Here is a 20756-nt window from a genome sequence, read left to right as displayed (position 1 = left end):
CTAGATGGCGTTGGTTATTGTTCTCATTTTCTATAATCATTTCCTCTTTTGGTCACAGAGAGACGGCTGAACTATTTAGACCCTGAAAGGTCTAACTTAATAATTTGAGCCGTTTTTTAGATATTAATTTGTCACCCTTTTGACAATATTCATGATAAATGTTCGTTTTGATTTAGTTCAACGTCTGTCTAAATGTTCCTTGAAAGCTTCAGCGTAATAACCTCTGTTTATTATGTAGCAACAGTTGTAGTATGAGCAGTAAACATTTTTAAAAGGAAATAATGAATATCCTTCCGTGATCTTTCTTTCGGGAAAAAAATCACATTTTTGTTTATAAGAGTTTGAAACCTTTACAAGAGGGTTCTCTGATACCCTCGGTCTGATGGTGAGATTTTTATAAGGATCACTTGATGCCTTAGGGTTATTTCCCACCTTTTTCAAAATCAGGCAAATTTTTTGAGGTTCCAAGTAGGCATCCTTTCCATTTTTGTTGTGGTTGAAATTCTATGTGGTTGATTGAAATTGTATCTGTAGTTGCTAATCAATCTGGCTAAGGCTTGTAAGGCGTTTTTTCAGTTAAAACTACATGTTTAGTACAACAAAATAAAACACATTATAAGCGTAAAAGCGAGGACATCTTTGAAGAACTAAAAACGAAGGATGGCCAAAACGAGCTTTTTTTAGGTTGAATTTTAGAGCTGAGAAATATTTCCTAACGAACTCTGTGGAATCGAGATAATTATTGACCCTGCTTTGCTAAAATTCTTTTCTATTCTTCCACCGTCCAAGCGCTTGACTAAAGACATTTTTTTTTGCAGATCAAATGAACTCATGCTTTTACTTAATGGTTGTTTTTTGTTCTATTTTGAAAATGTGCTAATTAATATTTAGTGTCTCATAGGTTAAGTTTTGTTTGTGTTAAATGTCTTGACGATGCAAAATTCTTACCCACTTTTTAACTCTGCGGTTTCCGTTCCCTATATGATGAGTTCTTCTAGCTATTTGCTTGTTCTATAGCTCCCTTTTTGACATTCTGTATCTTTTCTAAGCTTTTTAACCTGACCGGAATTGCTTAGCCTTTCCCTGTTTTAAATACAGATTATACTGTACTTTTCTAGGGCTTCTGGCTTTCATCTACCAGTTACTTAACTCAGTAAAGTTCTGTTTGCTGCCCAATGCTTTGTTCTTGCCTAGCAAAAGACAATAAGATCTTTTTGATGAATTTATTGTCCTCCATCCTTGTGTAGTATCAACCAATGATCCTCTAGTGAGGACATCTTAGTAGAACTAAAAACTAAGGATGGCTAAAACAAACGCAGATTTTAATTGTCCTCTATATATAGGGTCGGTTTTAAGTTTTAGAGCTGTTCTTTTTTTCTTTTTATCACTTCTTTCCTTGTCTTGTATCTCCAATCGATTGACGTCCTTTTCTTTTTCTATGTTGAATTTTAGAGCTGAGCGGTAATTCATAACGAACTCTGTGGAAGACTGTTTGCTGTTGCCGTCTTTTTGTGTAATGGCGTTTATTTTTACATAAAAAGTCGTTGCAACATAACAGGCATCAAGTAATCGTAAAATTCAAATAAAAATCAAGGGTTTTCAATCTTAAATTCATTAAATTATCTGTGAAATTCTTGCTTTTGCTCCTTTCTCTGCCCTTCTCAAATTTTAAAAGAAATAGAACTCTTTACATTTTTGGAGTAAATTATCTTTTTTGCTCTCCCCTCACTAAAAGAATTTACTGCTCATCCAAGCTCTTTTACTCCTTTATGGCCTGTATGCTCCTTTTGATCCTTATATGGCCTGTATGTTCCTTTTGCTCCTTGTATGGCCTGTATGCTCCTTTTGTTCACTGTATGGCCTTCCTAAGCTAAGAAACCGCTTTTGGATTCAAAAAACAGTAAAAATAAAGAACCCAGGACATTTTATTTTTTCTTTATTTTAATAATAATTAAAAAACTTGTTGAAGTAGAACTTTATTATATCGTTTTCTTATAGCTTATCATATACTTACTACTTCATGTTCTTAGAGTTAGGTTTTATAGAAGAGACCCAGATAAAAAGGTTGAATAAATTGGGAAGACAATCTTGCTCATAATCCTATTCCTAGAATTCGTCATTGTTTTTTATCTTAGAAAAAGAAGTGCAGTATCTTTGTGCTCTTTAATCTATACTGCTAAATTAATAGATTAATAATTATAAAATAAATAAAATAGTCTCTTACTTCAAATATAATTATAGTGCAGTTAATTGGAAAAGCGATTCTTTCAGTTTGATTACTTACAGGAGTGCATTTATGCTCGTAATTTTTAAAATTGTGTCTTCTTTATGCTGAAAAGAAAGCATAATTTTAATTTGATTGATTTTTTTTTGAAATAGCATCGTTTTTGTGTAAGCAGTGCTTTTATGTTGGGGATAGAATCGGGTAGACGGAGAAGTGTTCAAAGCTGGAATACTTGATGGGTATTAATACTTGGATGGGTATCTCTAAGTTCTGTTTTGAAGGCCAGAGCAAATTTCCGAGATAGAAACGCTAATGAAAATACTATAGAAGAAACTCAACTATGCTACAATAGAACTCTACAGAATTTTAATGAAAAACTAGGAGTGTCCTGCAAACCACTCTTAAATATTGCCGAAAATGATCGTTGAAAGAAGGTTTTTTATAGATAGGTATATTATTCAAAAAAAATTTTATTCTACTTCTTGTCTAATTCTTTTTTTTCTTTTATCCTGTGATGATTGTTCTATTCTGAGATAATCTAAATTTAAATCCCTTTCATGTTTCCTCTTTCTTTTCTTTTATGGAAAACAAATTTGTTGCCATCATATATTTCTTACAGTTATCCTACATTTTGTTCACTATTATGACTTTTCTAACCTATATATTCAATTCAATTCAATTCAATTTATTTATAACCCATCTACAAAAAGAGGGCGGAAAGCCCTTAAGATGGAGTAATAAGAGAGAAAAAAAAAGGTACAAATAAATACAAATCAACACAATCAAACAATTAAATAAGTAATGCTGACCATGGGTGAGACACTATCGACATAGAAGAACGAAAATCATGAAGCCTTTTATCAATAATAGATGTAGGAGAAACTAGGCGGAATTTGTTCACTAAGTAACTATTTCTAGTCCAAGGAGGGTAACTGAGAAGGAATTTAGCATAACGAAAATATACTCTACGAACAGATAGTTTCTGAGGTTCACTAAAAAACTGCCAAACCGGACAAAGAGAAAGGAGATGAGGTACAACTAGGCTATTATAAATTTTCACAAGATTTAATTTATCAATATGTTTAATATTAGATGCAATTGAAGCATAAGCAATTCTCAGTTTTTTCTTCAAAAGTTCTAGGGATAAATTCACATTTCTTTCATATTCACGTTTCGTTCATATTTTTTCCAATAGGCATTCCAAGGTAAACTAATTTTTGAGAAAGGGGGACATGAACATTAGCTAAAGATAAAGAAATAGGGCCATTTGTCTCTTTAAAGTTGAAAGCTACAACAGCAGTTTTATCAACATTGAAAGAAAGCCCAATATTTTTATATTCATTATAAAGCTGATTAAACGCGTTTTCACATCCACTAAAAGTACGGCTTAGATTCAAAACGTCATCTGCAAAAGTTATTAAAGACAAGTTAAATCCACGGTGAATACAACTAAAATTAACAGAATTTTGGGCATTTAAAACAGAGTTATTAAATAAAGAAGGTGAGGTAAGGCCACCTTGACGGACTCCTTTCAAAATATTAAAAAGGGAAGATCCCCCCTTTAACTTCGCCTTAAGGTGATGGTACATATACAGAAGGCACTTCACTATACAAAAATTTACCCCTCTTTTATACGCTTCAAATAAAACTTGGGAAAAGATACAAGAGTCGAAAGCACGAGCAACATCTAAAGCACAAAGGATAATATGGGATCTACTTCTTTCTGCATCAGCAAGAACATTCATTAAAGCAAAAAGGGCATGCTCCCGGCTAATACCTTTTTGGTAACCAAACTGGTGGGGTGGGACATAACATTTAGAAACAATTTCATCCAAAATAACTGACTCGAACAATTTAAAAATAGTGCAAGAAACTGTTATAGGTCGGAACGAATCACACGAAGTACTCAAAAAATTAATAAAATCGGATGTGGCAACAATAAATCCATTGCTATGATATTTTAGATTGTCATTTCAATGATTTTTTTCAATTTATTTATGCTACCCATAATTGTAATGATTGTCACTTGCAGACAAAAATTTTGACTTTCACACCATCTCTTAGTAACAGCTCCAGCGATTGAGCATTAGCAAAACTTTGTTTTACAGCACAAGAGCTCCTGAACCTCACAGTCTCTTCGACTCCTGGGCACTCTTTAAAAAGCAAAACGTCAAAGTAAGCGTCGAAATAGACAGCAAGCTAAGGTACTTACAAGCGATGACTTTTGCAGTAGCATTTTCCAATATGTTTGGTATGGCATTACAGAAATCTTTGGAGACGGTTTTATCCAGCTTAATCACTAATTTTTCCCGATTTGCCTAGACACTAGTCATTGTATTGAAATACAACAAAATTATTTTCAGGTTCATGACTTTGCTCAATTCCTTTTTATAAGGTTTTAAAGATATGCAAATAAATTTCCTAAATTAAAAAAAAAAGATTGATACGGCTCCAAATTCTACTCAAATAACAGGAATTACATTTTCATAACTAAAGGCAGAGAAAAAGCAACTAGTAACTGAAAATTAAGGTAAAATGTTGTTTTGTCAAAATTTCAATTGGTATAGACCTGTCATGTAGGCAAATTTCAGGGCCCTCTATTGGGAGAAGGAGTGGAGGTGGGTACTTTAATATACCTTCCCAGGACATAATTTAGCCTGTAGACCTATCCCTAAAAGTTTCATTTTCCTAACCTAAACTCTTTCCAAGATAGCAAGAAGTCAATTAACTGGAGTTTTACCAAATGAAACTTTCAGGGATGGGTTTACAGGCCAAATTATGTCCCAGGAAAGTATTTTGAACTACCGAACTCCACTCTCTTTGCTTCTAGAGGGTCCTAACCTTTGATGACCTTTAAAAATATACGTGTTAGAAAGGTGAAACCTTGCAAAATAGATCTGCTGCTTGAATGAAGTACTATAAAATTGTTTTCAGCTTCACATTGCTCAATCCCATTTATAAGGTTTAAAGATATGCTAATACATTTCTTTAATTTTGAAGAAAAAAATTTTGATAAGGCTCAGAATTCTACTGAAATAACAGAAATTGCATTTTCAGAACTAAAGGCAGAGAAAAAGCAATTGGTAGCTGAAAATTTAGGTAAAAAAGTGTTTTGTCAAAATTTCAATAGGTATTGACCTGTCATGTAGGCTAATTTCAGGGCCCTTTAGAGGGGGAAGGAGTTGATGTGGGTACTTTAAAATACCTTCCTGGGATATACTTTAGCCTGTAGACCCATCCCTAAAAGTTTCATTTTTCTAACCTAACCCCTTTCCAAGATAGTAAGAAGTCACTAAACTAGAATTTTACCAGTACTGGTTTGTCATGATTAAGTTAAAGAATCTTAAATTTTGACTAAATGTCTAAATATATGTGTTTTTATCAAATTGGGATTGGTTGGATCAATACAGCAGATGACCCAATAAATGATGACCAAAGGCTGCATATTGTCTTTGACACATTAGAAAGTTTGGGAACTGTATGTACCTTCTTCTTGCCTCTAATAACTGTTTCTTTGCAATTGTACATTCATTGTTCCACTGAAAACTCAGTTTACAGTGACTAGGAACTCTTTCACTATTTAGTCAGTTCTTGTGCAATCCCTAGGAGTGAATTTTGAAATGTCTTTATTTTCCCATTGACATCTTCATAACAATTCACTTGTGACTTGACGTCTGTTTCTTGTAATTAATTCTTAAAAGCTTCCCAGTTAATTTTATTTAAATTAACTTTACTAGGTTCTTCATAATTTGTGTATATACTATTATCTAGAGAAATCTCTACCAAAATGGGAAAATGATCACTATATTGGGTAGATTCCTTATCACTTATTATTGAAACTTTTGGAGTGAAATGATGAAGCTTCTAATGAAGCTGACCCTATGGTCACTGATCTTCCTGTTCCGCTATTGATTCTAGTTAGGAAATCCTTTGGGGTAACCAGGCAGATATCTGATGTTTTAATTAAAAATTCAAGGATTGTTTTTCCATTTCTATTATCATTTCCACATCCACACCAAAGATCATTGTGCACATTTAAATCTCCTATAATCAATAGTTTCTCCCCTCCAGGCACTGTATCTCTAATTTTCATGGTCACTTCAGAGTAAGTTACTGTCTGGTATATTAGTATTGAATATATTCAGCTTTACTTTATTTTTAAGATTTAGTTTGCATCCAACAACCTCCATTTGATAACCCTCCTGCATTGACAAATAAATTGTGATATAATTGATTTTCTTATTAATTCCAATAATCACCCCACCTCTCTCTTTATTCCATCTATCTAATCCTGCTATTTTATAATCTCTGAATGATGGATTTATATATAGCTTCAATAATAATTGATAGTTCAATTATTACTAATAGTTCGGGTATTAATCTTCATAAATATCTGCAGTGCCTTCTTTTCAGTATTAATCCAAAGGAATGTATTATTTTTTTAGTATTTGCTATCTACCTGCTATTTGAACTGATATTTTTTTATTAATTATTTTTTAAGTATTCTTGTTGGTTTTTCTTTATAATTTTTTCGTATCGTTTATGTAATAAACGGAAACCGTAGGGCTTTTGGAGAGGGAAGGTATTAAAAAAAATTATTCACTGAAATCTACAGAATAGATTTCGTGTATTTTGCATTTTGCATTTTGCAGTTGTGAATTTTGGCGTATTTTTTTTTAAAGATTATCCTCGAGGGTCGTTAAATCGCGTTGAAGGAATACATCACCCTTCTATCCCCCTGTTTTGCCATTTCCTTTGAGTAGTAATTTACTTTTTTCAGGAAAGATTATTCATATCGAGAGAATGATGAAGAGCCTAGCTCAAATGTAAATCCGGATGTGCTTGATTGCAAATTTGGCCTTTACTGCTGCAAATCAAAAAGCTGGGAAACTCATTGAAGGCAAGCCGGCTGTCCTATCAACCCCAGTTATGAAGAATATTTTAACTGAACGTAATGTAGGAAAGGGTGCAGGATCGGTAAGATCATAAGACTAGAAAAATTCAGTGTTTTTTTTTTTTAGTTTGCCGTTGGAAGGAAATTAAGAAAGTTGAAATTGTGGTTCATGGCTGCACAAGTAATCAGAGAGGATGTTACCGTGATATGAGTGGAAACTAAAAAAGGTGTCTCAGTAAAAACACCATCTTTCATTGCTAAACAAGGTCCTGAAGCTCCTCTTTTTAATTTTTATCTCGGTAAAGACTGCATATACGTTCAACCAAAGGATGGTTCATGGCTGCACAAGTAATCAGAGGGGATGTTAGGCAACACTCTATTTTGTTTTCTGCTACACACCCAGCTTTTTCCTTACTTATTTCTCAAAATTTCTGTTGATTTTTTTTTTCTATTTTGCTATTACTTTTTCGTTATGGGTAGTATCGTATTTAGAACCTTCTTTATGGATATTTTTCTTTATGGGTATATCAAGTATTATTATACCCGACTTATATTAATAATAGATCCCCAGTTAGCCATCTTTATGGATCTTTTGGTTTCTTCTCTGTTGACTGACATCATTTTATTGTCATTTTTAATTTTTGCTGCAATAATGTTTTTGGACAACTTTCACTAAATTTCCTAAGATTATCAAACAGTTCATGGTAACAAACTGTAGTAAGGAGCAACCTGGCTCAATAGTAACTGAAACTCTAAAAAACGGAATTTTAAAGACAATAGTTACATCAAAAGAATCGCATTTTAATGCTGATTTTAAATATATAAGTTTCATTAAGTTTACTTACCCATCAAAAGTTACGAGCCTGAGAAAATTTGCCTTATTTTGGAAGATAGGGGAAAACACCTCCTAAAAGTCATAGAATCTTAACTAAAATCACACCATGAGATTCAGCATATCAGAGAACCCAATTGTAGAAGATTCAAGCTCTTATCTACTAAAATGTGGAATTTTGTATTATTTGAGAGAATGGATGCCTGTTTGTTTGTTTTATTTTTTGTTGTTTTTTTTTTTTTTTTTTTTAGGGGTGATCGCTTTGACCCAGTGGTCCTAGAATCTTGTGAGAGGGCTCATTCTAACGGAAATGAAAAGTTCTAGTGCCCTTTTTCAGTGACCAAAAAAATTGGAGGGCACCTAGGCCCCCTCCCACGCTAAATATTTTCCCAAAGTCACCGGATCAAAATTCTGAGATAGCCATTTTATTTAGCATAGTCGAAAAACCTTATAACTATGTCTTTGCGGACGACTTACTCCCCCACAGTCCCCGTGGGAGGGGCTGCAAGTTACAAACTTTGACCAGTGCTTATATATAGTAATGGTTATTTAGAAGTGTGTAGACGTTTTCAGGGGGATTTTTTGGTTTGGAGGGGGGGGGGGGGTTGAAAAGAGGGGGATATGTTAGGGGAACTTTCATTGGAGGAATTTATCATGGGGGAAGAATATTTCCATGAAGGGAGCGCAGGGTTTTCTAGCATTATTTAAAAAAAAACAACAATGAAAACATAAAGATGAAAAAGTTTTTTCAACTGAAAGTAAGGAGCAGAATTAAAACCTTAAAACGAACAGAAATTATTACGCATATGATGGGCTAACCTCCTCCTAATACATCGCTCTTTACGCTAAAGTATTTTTAGTAATTTCAACTATTTATTCTACCGCGTTTGTGATTCAGGGGTCATTCTTAAGAAATTGGGACGAAATTTAAGCTTTAGTGTAAACAGCGAGGTACTCACGAGGGTATGAAGCCCCTCATATACGTAATAAAAACATCAGAATACAGAAGTTTGTTACGTAAGCTAATTTGTAAGTTACGTATATCTTTTACTAATAAAAACATTTGTAAAAAATTAGAAATTCTAGTTGCCTTTTTAAGTAGCCAAAAAACCGGAGGGCAACTAGGCCTCCTCCCCCGCTCCTTTTTTCTCAAAATCGTTTGATCAAAACTATGAGAAAGCCATTTAGCCAAAAAAATAAATATGCAAATTTCGTATTAAGCATTCATCTGTGGAGAGCCAAAATGAAAACGTATTGATTCAAAAACGTTCAGAAACTAAATAAAAAAAAAAAAAGTTTTTTTAACGGAAAGTAAGGAGCGACATTAAAACTTAAAACGAACAGAAATTACTTCGTTTGTGAAAGAGGATGCTTCCTCATCAACGCCCCGCTCTTAACGCTAAAGTTTGTTACTATTTAAAAAAGTAGAGTTAAGAGAAAGAGTCAAAGTTTAACGTAAAGAGCGGGGCATTGATGAGGAAGCAGCCTTTTTCACATACGAAGTAATTTCTGTTCGTTTTAAGTGTTAATGTAGCTCCTTACTTTCCGTTAATCATCTCATAGTTCTGATTTTTCGTTTGAAATTAGGCCAACATTGCAAGCAGCATTTAGTTTGCATCATACTGGTCCGAAAGTTTGGAATTTAATCCCAAGAGCTGGGAGAAATTTAATGATAGATACCAATTTTTGAAATTGTTAAGAAATCATGTTGCTGGTCTCCCGTAAAATTTTCTGTTGTGAGTGTTAAAGTTTGATTTCTATAAGAAGTGCACATTAGTTTAAGCTGAAATAATGACGGTTTTTATGGGAAATGTATTAACCAAGTAACATATAGTGATCGCAAGTTTGTCCGTCAGTCTGTCCGTCTGTCGTCTGTCCTGGTTTTGCTAGTTTAGGCACTTACAGATAAGCTAGGACAAGGAAATTTGGCAGGCGTATCAGAGACCTATACACCTATTAAATTAGAAATAGTTGTTTCCCCGATTTGACCATCTGGGGGGGGGGGGGCGGTTAATTCAGAGAAATTAGAAAAAATGCTATTTTTAACTTATGAACAGGTGATCAGGTCTTAATGAAATTTGATATTTAGAAGGATATCGTGTCTCAGAGCTCTTATTTTAAATCCCGACTGGATCTGGTGACATTGGGAGGGGGAAACCTGAAATCTTGGAAAACTAGGGATCGGGATGAAACTTGGTGGAAAAAATAACCGCAAGTCCTAGATACATGATTGACATAACCGGAACGGATCTGCTCTCTTTGGGGTAGTTGGGGGGGGGGGTAATTCTGAAAAATTAGAAAAAATGTGGTATTTTTAACTTGCGAACGGGTGATCGCATCTCAATGAAATTTGATATTTAGAAGTATTTCGTGTCTCAAAGCTCTTATTTTAAATCCCGACCGGATCTGGTGACATTTGGGGGGGAGTTTGGGTTGGGGGAACCTAAAACCATGGAAAACGCTTAGATTGGAGGGATCGGGTGAAACTTGGTGGGGAAAATAAGCAGAATTTTTAGATACGTGATTTACATAATTGGAACGGATCCCCTCTATTGGATGGGGGGGGGGGTAATTCGGAAAGATTAGAAAAAATGAGGTATTTTTAACTTATGAAGGAGTGATCGGATCTTCATGAAACTTCATATTTAGAAGGACCTCGTAACTCAGATCTCTTATCTTAAATATCAACCGGATCTAGCGTCATTTGGGGGGCAGTTGGGGGTGGGGACCGGAAATCTTAGAAAATACTGAAAGCGGAGAGATCAGGATGAAACTGGATGGGAAGATTAAAAACCTGTCTAAGATACATGACTGACATAACCGTACCAGATCTGTTCTCTTTGGTGGAGTTGGGGGGGGGGTTAATTTTGAAAATTGGGATATTTGTAACTTACAAAAGGGTGACCAGATCCTAATGAAATTTGATATTTAGAAGGATCTTGGGCTTTAAAGCTCTAATTTTAAAATCTGACCAGATCCTCTGACATTGGGAGGAGTTGGAGCAGGAAACCGGAATTCGTGGAAAACATGAAAACTGGGGTATTTTTATCTTACGAATAGGTGATCGGATCTTACTGAAATTTGATATTTAGAAGGAATTCATGTCTCAAAGCTCTTACTACAATTCCCGACCAGATCTTTTGACATTGGGGGGAGTTGGAGGGGGAAATCTTGGAAAACACTTGGAGTGGAAGAATTGGGATGAAGCTTGGTGGATAGAATAAGCAAGCAAATGTCCTTGATACGTGATTGACGTGACCGTAATGGATTCGTTGTCTTTGGGGGAGTTGGGGGGGGGGGGCGGTTCAGTGATTTGGCGAGTTCGGTGCTTCTGGACTTGCTAGGATGGTGAAAATCGGCAGGCGTGTCAGGGACCTGCACAAATTGACTTGATAAAATCGTTTTCCCAAATTCGACCGTCTGGGAGGCTAAGGGGGGAGGAAAGATTAGAAAAAATGAGGTATATATAACTTACGAGTGGGTGATCGGATCATAATGAATTTTGATATTTAGAAGGACATCGTGACTCAGAGCTCTTATTTTAAATCCTGACCGGCATTAAGCCTCTGATTTTCCTTTTAAATCAATCTATCGATTCTTAGAATTTTGTAAGAGCTCATACCATATGATCTCTTGGCTCTTAGCTCTTCTTGCCTCGTCACAAGTGCCATATGAGCTCTTAGCTCTTGTTTAATTGTTCTAAACTATCATATACGACGTTTTTTTTATATAGTTTAAATTTCAACAAAGGGTACCGACATCTGAAGAATTTTTGTCAGTACTTGCCTAAGATTCGTCGGCATATCTCAGGTGTCCCCCCCCCCCAAAGGTGAAAGGCTAGTGATGCTCTTGCAGGTCTATGATTAGAACTAAAAGCACAGAAAAACTAAAGAAAAATTAGTCATATTTTCTTATTATGAACTTCACAGGGGGGGGGGGAGGGGGACTAGGTTTGGAGTACTCAGTCGTAATAAGATATAGTTGATAATCATTAATGATGTTTGGTTTCTGGAACACTCCAGATAATTTATGGAACATTCCTGGAAAACTCCATTTTTGCGCATGCATTGGTAATTACTATCACTTGCAATTTTCAGGGAGTATGGTAGGATATAGCTGACTATGGTAAGTATATTATAACGACAGTAGTAAGAAATTCAGATTGCCGTTTCGAAGGCCTTTGCAGAATTTGAAGATAGGAAGAATCATAGTAAATTGGGGCAAACATAGTTGGAGAATGAACGCAATTATTTAAGGTTCGTACGCAGAGAGAGGGGATATTTCCTACCTAGTCCTTGCTTTCTTAGTTAATTTACTTTGTTAATACATCATTAAAATTATGGATATTGATTTGTTATGCCTGTATATATAAAATTATTAAGACAAAAATTCTCCAAGGATCTACTTGCAAGTCCAGTAGGTTTTGATAACAAATATATGTTACAGTGAGTGTCCGAAATCTGGTTAATGTCGACATTCACCGGTGAATGTACGAAATTCTTTTTTCTTTGCTTGGATTTAGTCTGCGCTGCCATTACACTTTTTCAGTCTTATACACGCTTTGGTGGTAAAAGTTTAATTTAGGTTAGGTTATAAAATCCCAGAATAAATATCAGAATCTTAAACTAATCTAACCTATCAGTGATTATTATCAGTAATTATTAAGAGATGAATGCAGAGAGAGCTTAGTTCTTCCATTAGTCACTATTCAGGTGTTTGATGCGCTCTTGAGTTTTAACTGTCTAACATTATATTTGCTTAATTTGTGCTTCACATGGAGTGACTTATTTATAACATTGACTTACATGTGCATATTTTAGATACAAAATTCTGATCACAAGCGGAATCGCTCAACATTTTTTAGATATGTTGGAACAGGGACTACGGACCAAGTCATGGTGACAAATAACGAGAAAGGTTATCAGGTATGTAAAATAAAAGTTAGGTCTGTCTGCATTCCACAGATTGGCGACAAGTTTGCGTCTTGCCACGGCCAAAAGGGCACCTGTGGAATCCAGTGTCGTCAGGAGGTGATTTTTTTTGGTTTTTTGCTCTGAAAATTATGGGGTTGGTTCGCGAGAATCAGTGAGATTCAACAAGAAACATTTTTATGTTTGTTTTTTCCTCCCTTAATTAGCTTCTTTTTTTAGCCTAATTTTAAAGCGAGGGAACCCAATAAAATCAAAAGAACAGTTGCAAGTTTAATTTTAATAAATATTGTAGGTTTAATTCTTATTAATTTTAGAATTGCTGATTAATTGTTTAGGTGTGAAGGGGAGGAGTAAGTTTTTTTTTCAAGGACGTGTTTTGTGTTTTTTACTCGTCCCAAACACCCTATTTTCCCTAGTGCGGTAATCTTTTTTTTGTCAGTACTCGATGGAGATTCAGCTGTTTCCTTATGACCCATTTATTAATAATAATAATAATAATTTAAAAAGAATTTTGGAAAGTACCCAACAGCACGTGGCCGGAATAGTCAAGCGTATTTGAATTCACCTTAAGGAACTTGCCAGCTGTGAATGAGTGAGAAAAATCAGAATGCGTTTTCCACATATTTTGCAAATAAAGTGAACAAAAAAAAAGGATTGGCTTTCCCATGAGGGTAAGCTCAAAGTTTAAGCAGCAGGCATCTAGAACCCCCCTGAAGCCTAAAAAAAATTAACTTTCTTATTCATTCTTTTATTTAATTGATCTCACAGATTTTCTATTTCCTTTAAGTTTTCCTTCTCGCTTTGGATAATATTCTGATCTGCGGAACTACATCGAAACGTGTTTTTAAAAATCACACAAATGGCGGAAGTGTGAGGGTTTTGATCTTGAGTTGCATCGGATTTTCTAAAAAGTTCCTTGTGGGATATATTCTCTACCACTAGTAAAAAAATTGATAGAAGTAGTAGCCTCAAAAATTGTAATCCTTTTGAATATACAGCTGGTTGGGAGCTAATATTTTCGGTGCACATATGTTTGAATGATATTAATTTGGACCAATTTAATAAAGTTGAGACTGAGCGATCTACCAACTTTTTTACGCTCTTACATAAAAGGTTTTTTTTTTCGGGGCCATGTCCTATATATTTATTTATAACCCGCTTACATGAAAAGATAAATAGTGGAATAAACACAAAAGAAAATCAACAATAACATTAAAAACACACACACAAAAATTAAACAACGATAACATTAAATAAATAATTTTAATGAAAAAAACGAATTAAACCATGGCGAGGCGACAGTCGCCGATACGCTGTTTCTAAAATCCTTTTAAAGGTGTACTTTCTAGTTAAATGTAAATATTTCTAACTTTCAGTTTTAATTTAAAGAAAATATAATTAGTTTAGTGTCCTCAGGTAGCTATTCTTAGGTAAATCTCGTCATCTCTATTATTCTATCTTTCAATCTTCACTTCTCTTAGGTTAATCACTCATCCTCTCTACTTTTCTCTCTTTTACTCTTCATGCTGTCACGATTTTTATGGCACTTGGTATTAACCAAGTGACATATAGCAATCGCCAGTTTGACCGAGTTTGACCCAGTTTGACCATCTGGGGGGGGGGGAGTGGGGGCCCGGTTAATTCTAAAAAAATTGAAAAAATGATGTATTTCTAACTTATAAGCGGGTGATGGGATCTTAATGAAATTTGATGTTTGGAATTTTATTGTGTCTCAGAGCTCTTATTTTAAATCCCGACCGGATCTGAAGACATTGGGGGGAGTTGGAGGGGGGGGACCTAAAATCTTGGAAAACACTTGGAGTGGAGGGATCGGGATGAAACTTGATGGGAAAAATAAGCACAAGTCCCAGATACATAATTGACATAATCGGAACGGATCCGCTCTCTTTGGGGTAGTTTGGGGGGGGGGGTAATTCTGAAAAATGATGTATTTTTAATTTACGAACGGGTGATTGGATGTCAATGAAATTTGATGTTTAGAAGGATATCGTGTCTTAGAGCTCTTATTTTAAAGCTTGACCGGATCTGGGGAAAATGGGGGGGGGTTGGGAGGGGGAAACCTAAAACTTGGAAAACACTTGGTGGAGGGATCGGGATGGAACTTGGTGGGAAAAATAAACACAAGTCCTAGATACATGATTGACATAAACGGAACGGATCCGCTCTCTTTGGGGTAGTTGGGAGTGGGGTTATTTCTGAAAAATGAGGTATTTTTAACTTACGAACGAGTGATCGGATTTCAATGAAATTTGATATTTAGAAGGATATCGTGGCACAGAGCTCTTATTTTAAACCAAAAACAATTGACCCCCCTCCCCTTCCCGCACGAAAAAAGCATACCAAATGTATTTGAGCTACTCCAATCCCGTCCAGGTAATAAGAGTCCAGCCTAATGCAGGTTATATTTTAATTACTTTTAGTTTTACTGACGAGCAATTCTGATTTTCACCTTCTCTTCTTCACTTGGTCAATTGTAATTCCTTTTTTCTGATTGTAGACGTTTCTGTTTTACTCTGGTTTTTACCAGCATTGAGCATGTCTCGTTTGACGCATCTAAAGATATTAGCAGCCTTTTTTCTATCTTTTCTTGTCCTTGTTTTGCTGGCTGGTGTTTAACCCCCCTCCCCAAAAAAACACGCGGTAAATTATCCCCTACGGAAAATACTCTTCTTCTGAAAAAAACGGAAAATACCTCCCCCCCGTGGAAAGTATCATCCCCACGCAGCTGGTTGGTCCCCAATCCCCTTGGACTACAAAAAAGGACTAGAAATATTAATTTCTTGTGGAATGAGCACATTCCGAAGTTTCTTTGACCTTGAAGTGGAGGTGAGGACAAGAAAGGGGCAATCCCCCTCCTGTACGGAGTAAATTCTGCTCATATTGGGGTTTAGCGTTATTCTTAAGTTTAGAATAACAGTGTAAACCAGAAATCATAAGGGCGTAGATGTCAATTTCACATTTTTGATGCGTTTTTAAAAGTTTCTTTTGTACCTCCCCCCCCGCTAACAAATGTTAAAAAATACCCTTTTGCTGGCTTTTTGTTGGAAAACTTTTCATGTAGGGGATTACCGGTCTGATGTTAAAAACAATCAGAAATCAGTCTTTATCAAATGAAAGTGCTCAAGAAATATTTTTCACCTGAGATCGCCCCAAGAAAGTTTCTGGGTGGAATTTTCAGCTAGAATGTAATTGTCTTGGAGGAATTTCCCTGGAGGGGGGAGTATTTTTTATATGAAAGGAGCTTTCCACGGTGGAGTTTTTCCGTGGAGGAAGGAATTTTTCATGGAGAGGAGCCAGATTTCCCGGCATTATTTGAGAGCACGATTAAAAATTAAATAAGAAAAAAGTTTTTTTTTTTAACTGGAAGTAAGAAGCAACATCAAAACTTAAAATGGACAGAAATTATTGCGTATACCTTAGTATAGTTCAGTATATAGCATACATATATAGTTTAGTATATAGTATACATAAACTTTAGCATACGTATACTTTAATTAATTGTAAGTTTTGAATTTTTCGTCCTGAAGTAATAGGAAAATAAGTTTTTTGAACTGAAAGATTAAAATAGTAACCAAAACTCTAAAAACTGATTTTCAATATCAACAAACACATCAACAAAATTCAATTATTATGCTGATTTAAGATATATAAGTTTCATAAAGTTTAGTGTTACCCATCAAAAGTTACGGGCCTAGCAAAATTTACCCGATTTCTGAAATAAGGGGTGGAGAAATACCCCTTAAAATTCCAGGAATCTTAAGCGAAGCATTATAAATATGTTAAAAGGATCGACGGAAACTTTAAGTTCTGACACTTGTACCCTGGTCAATCTCTTAGCGACCTTGATTTCAGCCCCCCTCAAAAATGTGATGGTTAAATAGTTTCTGAGAACAGAGATGTCCACTCTACCGTCCTCAGTGTAGGAAGAAGAATAAACAAGAGCAAAGAGCTCATATGACCCTTTTGACGGGGTTGAAAGAGCCAAGAGCTCATTTGGTATGAGCTCTAGCAAAATTCTAAGAATCAATAGATTGCTTTAAAAGGAAAATCAGATGCTTAATGCCGGTCGGAATTTAAAATTAGAGCCTGAGTCACGAGGTCCTTCTAAATATGAAAATTAATAAAGATCCGATCACCCACTCGTAAGTTAAAAATACCTCAATTTTTCTGATTTTTCCGCTCCCTTCAGCCCCCCAGATGGTCGAATCGGGAAAAACGACTTTATCAAGTCAATTTGTGCAGCTCCCTGACACACCAACCAATTTTATCGTCCTAGCACAACCAGAAGCACCAAACTCGCTAAAGCACCCCATCCCCTAACTCCCCCAAAGAGAGCGTATCCAGTCCGGTTACGTCAATCGCGAATCTACGACATTTATAAGCATTTTCCGAGATTTTCGGTTTCCCCTTCCAACTCCCCCCAATGTCAACCGATCTGGTCGGGATTTGAAATATGAGATCTGAGGAAAATCAGAGGCTTAATGCCGGTCGGAGCCAATTTCTACTTTAATTTGGGCCCGTCCCTGTTGCTTGCCAAATTTCGTCGTCCTGGCTTGCCTGGAAGTGCCTAAAGTAGGAAAACCGGGAGAGACAGACCGACCGACCGACAGAATTTGTGAAAGCTACATGTCACTTGACAGATACCAAGTGCCATAAAAAGTATAGATGAAAATTTTCAGGATAATATATAAGACAGCCGCCAAATTGAAAACGAAATAGAAATTTAAATAAAAATTTGTATTTAAAGGTTATTAATTGCTAATACAGACTGTACAAGAATAGTCAATGATGACACATGTACCAAGACCCAGTGTAGCTCTTCTCGAGAAAACACTTGCACTTATGTGGATTTATTGGATGTCTTACGTCCCTGAGGCCTGTGTCTATGGAATGAAGTTGCATGGCTCAATTCAACGAGACGTCTTATTTCGCGCAGAAATATTCGTTTTACCACGATCTGTGAAATACTGCACAGTCAGTTTACTAGAATCTGTTACCGATTCGAAGCAGGGATCTAGAGCGACAGAAACTATGTGTACCCAGGTTGTCTGAATCGCGTATCTATATTACTATAAAAACAGCTTGAGTGTTAGATTTGAATTTTTGAGAGTTTCTGGGGGTTAATTCAGTCCATAATTTTCAACAAGAATATAAGACATTGCACCAAATTGACTCAAAATTGACTGACCAAATGAAGGTGAATTTACAGACTAGCACATAAACACAATAATACCTCACACAATCGAGAAAAATTATCACTTTACCAAAAAAGAAAAAAGGCTATTTTCTCTGGATTTCACTAGCTATTGTAAATTAAATTAATTTTTATTTAGAACTGATAAAAGAAATTGTTTAGTTTGTGAATTTAGTGATGGAGAGACTTGGTATCATTTTTTTTGGGGGGGGGGGTTCAAGACTTATGAAAAGGACAACATTGAGATGCAAGTCAAATCACAACAGTTTTTGCTTCTCCTTAAAGTTTAAGTTTTTGGTTCTCATATTAAAGTTCTCTTATATATTAAAAAAGTTAATTTGTTTTAATCAATCAATTTTATTTTACATACCAATAGCGGCAGAGTGAAATATCGGTTCTCATCTGTTGTGCACCGAGTTTGAAGGACAATAAACAGCCTTTTTCTTTGTAAGAAAGTTTGATTCCCATTTTGCATTTCGTATCAAATTTAGTAGATAAGTGAACATTCTTAATTCTGTAGGATCCGAAAAAAATTTATAGAACTTAAAACTGGTTTACATGAATGAACTAGTGGAAAAAGAAAAGGTTTGTCGCCGGTTCTGGAAATACCGTTTTTGATAAGTTCTAAGTTATAATAAGAACTGAACACAAGTAGGGAAGACTAATAAAGGCATGTACAAACCATTAGCTGATTTTTACATGTTCAACAGCATCCACAGAATTTGCTCTTATTGTTGGGTCTCATTTATCATCTGTGGTAAATTATTCAAATGAGGAGAGAGAAACAGAAGAAAGGAAGAACACCCGTGCCACTGTAGACCTGGAAAAGTTTCAGTGTGTTTCGAGGATTATTTAGCTGCCTGAAACTTCAAAAGTGAAGAAAATCATCTTGTTGTTTGTCGTAAAATAAGAATCACTAAATTTTTTTAGGGGTTTGAGGTGATAATGGGTAACTTGCAAAAAAAAGTTTTTGCAAGTTTTATCTCGCAATAGTAAAATTTTTTTGCAACATTTTATTTCGCAATAAATGAAATTTATTTATCTGGCATATTTTCAATTTATTTTTCAATCTTCAAAAAACCCATTTTTTAAGGAAATTTAGTGGATAGGTAGAGCTGAAGCTTAGATGTGTAAGGATAACGGAAATGTCGAATTACGTTGAAGGGTTAAAACCACAGGACTTCAGAAAAATAGTATACCAAAAACTTGCACAGGAATAAAATTGATTCCTTTGTTTGACAACACTCCAAATTCTCTCGAAGAAAAACAACGAATGCAATAGGGTTCGAATCTTGATGCTTGATACAATGACACTTTTTTGAGCATAATAATAGGCTAATTGAAAAGATTGCCTAAAAATGACTAGTGGCGGTTGTAGTCTTCCTTGCACCCGGGTCAGAATTATGATCTTAACCCGATGACCCATTCTAATTGCTCCTTTAAAGTAATGATCTGGTCTTTGTTTATTTATTTATTTTATCACTTCTTTACATGTCTTTTATCTCTAATCGATTAACGTCCTTTTTTCTTTTCTAGGCTAAGCAGTAGCTGAGCAGTAAATTTTGCAAAACTAACTGTGTAAGCCTGTACACTGTTGCCGTCTTTTTGTGTGATAGCCTTAATTTTCACAGAGAAAGGCGTTGCATCAGACCAGGCTTCTTGTAATGTTAAAGTTAAAATAAAAATCAAGGACTTTCAACCTTAAATTCGTTTCATTCTCTGTAAAATTCTTGTTTGTGCCTTTTTTCTTCTTCTTTTTCACATTTTAAAAGAAATAGAGCCCTTAACATTTTTGAACTAATTATATTTTTCGCTCATCCTTTGCTAAACGAATTTACTGCACATCCCAGCTCTTCTGCTCTTCGTGAAGTCTACTCAACCAAGAAATTCCAGCATGAGTCATCCTGAGTCAAGAAAATAAATTGAAAATTTTAAATATACTGATTTTGCTGATTTAAAATATATAAGTTTCATCATTTATGCATTTATTATTGTTTTAAAAAGTAGAGTTGTAACAGAGTCAAACTTTAGCGTAAAGAGCGGGGTGTTGAGGAGGGAACCACCCTTTTAATATACGGAATAATTTCTGTTCATGTTAAGTTTTAATGTCGCTCCTTACTTGCAATTAAAAAAAAACTTTTTTTATTTGTAATTACTTAAGGAACCCTGATTAAAAGGTTGATTCAGCAAAGGTTGAAGCTCGTGTAGTAATTAACGTGTATATGCCTACAAATTATAACAAGAACAATCTTATTCACGATTTGCGTCTGTGTGCAAGCTTTTAGTCAGGTTTCTTAAAAAAGTGGCCTAAGAAGGATAACTCCATATACTGAGCTAATTTCCTCAACTTTAACTTAAATCATGTTGTTGCTTCGTTTGTCAGTCGCAAGATCAAAGTTTTTAAAGAATGATTCTACTCGGACCTCTTTCCTATCTCTACTTTCTTTTACTCATCCCCACCTATTACTCAAAATGTAGAATCGAGTTGGTTTTCATACCGAAGCTTTTAATTTGAAGACTGTTCTTTATTACTGCAGCTCCAGCAAGCAGTACAGGAAAATCAATCCTCTTATGATTTTTATTGATATCTATAGAATCTATTGCACTGTCCATGAATTGGCCCTTTTTCAGTATCAGGTGGTGTTGTTGAGGTAACAGAT

The 20756-nt window shown here is 35.1% G+C and overlaps 1 long non-coding RNA gene across 2 annotated transcripts in view; it reads left to right on the top strand.

Annotated features, from left to right (window-relative positions):
• LOC136027485 (uncharacterized) overlaps positions 1-20076 on the top strand; it is a 28154-nt gene extending 8078 nt beyond the window's left edge. The window contains exons 2-3 of one of the 2 annotated variants that reach the window (XR_010617609.1): positions 7005-7201; positions 19633-20076. This is a non-coding gene — a long non-coding RNA (uncharacterized LOC136027485). Of the gene's footprint in view, positions 1-7004; positions 7202-12770; positions 12971-19632 lie in introns of those variants that run through there. The other variant, XR_010617610.1, reaches the window with a different exon arrangement.
• Positions 20077-20756: the final 680 nt, after the last annotated feature.

The sequence above is a fragment of the Artemia franciscana genome, chromosome 5 (assembly GCF_032884065.1).
Source record: "Artemia franciscana chromosome 5, ASM3288406v1, whole genome shotgun sequence".
Taxonomy (NCBI): Eukaryota; Metazoa; Arthropoda; class Branchiopoda; order Anostraca; family Artemiidae; genus Artemia; species Artemia franciscana.
This window is presented reverse-complemented; position numbering and strand designations above follow the sequence as displayed.